This window comes from Daktulosphaira vitifoliae, unplaced genomic scaffold, assembly GCF_025091365.1.
Source record: "Daktulosphaira vitifoliae isolate Bord-2020 unplaced genomic scaffold, ASM2509136v1 Scaffold_4, whole genome shotgun sequence".
Classification (NCBI taxonomy): domain Eukaryota; kingdom Metazoa; phylum Arthropoda; class Insecta; order Hemiptera; family Phylloxeridae; genus Daktulosphaira; species Daktulosphaira vitifoliae.
This window is the reverse complement of record NW_026099575.1, coordinates 12,801,943-12,803,555: the sequence shown is the minus strand read 5'-3', so window position 1 is coordinate 12,803,555 and position 1,613 is coordinate 12,801,943.

The window sequence follows — 1,613 nt, the reverse complement described above, 5'->3', positions numbered from 1 at the left end:
TAATGTTTAACATGATGAAAAGATTGGGGTTAAAATACACAGATAGGAAACTTCTGTATAACCTATACAAGGATGAATCCGCAGATATAAGGATCCAAGATGAAGAGGAAGAAGTAAAAATAAACAGAGGAGTTAGACAAGGTTGTACATTATCCCCAATTATATTCAACGCAAATATTCAAGAAGCAATAGATATGATAAAGGAAAATGCCAATCTAGGGATAAAGNACGCAAATATTCAAGAAGCAATAAATATGATAAAGGAAAATGCCAATCTAGGGATAAAGATTAACGGACAAAAAATAAATATGTTACGTTTTGCCTATGACATAGTTTTAATTGCTGAATGCAAGAAAGATCTGGCTCAACTAATTAAAGTTATGGATAAAACATTCGAAAAAGAGTTGGAAATGAGAATAAATGTGAAGAAAACAAAAGTAATGGTATGTGAAAGGGAAAATAATACAAGAATACAGATAAAAATACGAAACCAAGCAATAGAACAAGTAGATGAATTTACTTACTTGGGAAGCGCAATCAGCAAGGATGGAAGAAATAGAAGTGAAATTATAAAACGTATCTGTCAAGCTAAAATAGCCTTTAACAAAAAGAAAACTATATTTACATCAAGAAGCATGAGTCTAAAAATACTAAAATTAAACAATTTGATATTAAAACTAATGATTGATTATATTTTTTTACGTACCTGCCGAAAATGTATAATATGTAATAATTAAAGTTTAAACATAATATTAGTAGGTATGAAATAATATCGTTATTTGATTTTAATTTAATCTAATACATCATAACATTATAAAGTAGACTTATGATTTAATCTAAAGAACTGATGTTACTATTGTCTATGTAATTTTTAATTTTTTAACCCGTCGTTGGCAAATTTATGTTACGGATCACGATTGCTAAACTGTGAGCGCCGCGCTCACACGTTATTTTTTCCTTTGTTATTAATTACTCGATGAACTCAAAACATTGAATCATACATAGAATTAAGTATCATTTTGCTCACAACCAATTGGTAAAATATTTTTTGTAAAATACAAGTATTTTTATTATTTATACGACTGGTATTGTGAGTACCAGGCACAGGTTCAGAAACGTCACTGTCCGATTCATTTTCAAAAAATTGGACGGGGTCAACACTTGGGTTGGCATAAGTCCTCTAAAAACTGTTCTCCAGTCTCCTCCAACAAAGATTAAACTTTGTTGGCCATTATTTTGAAAAAAAATAAACGTATAAGCAATTAAAATAATATGAAGTTGATAAACTGTGAACGTGACCCTCACTTTATCGGTACAGTCAACTTTGCACACTGAAAACTCTTGAGGAAATACAGATAACGGTTTTTTTTTATTTGTAATTATTGGTAAGCTTTTATTTGAAGGTAATAAGAGAATTAAGCAAAATAACAAACATTTATGTGACTGACGTTCAAAATGCTGTCTGATCAAAATGTCTACCAATGACGGGTTAATTATTTTCAACATAATATTTGAAATTTCAATATTAAATCTATACTGATATTTCATTTTAAGTTCTAATTGCTTATACAAATAATATAAAATATAGAAAGAAAACGTATTGTTCTTGTGTT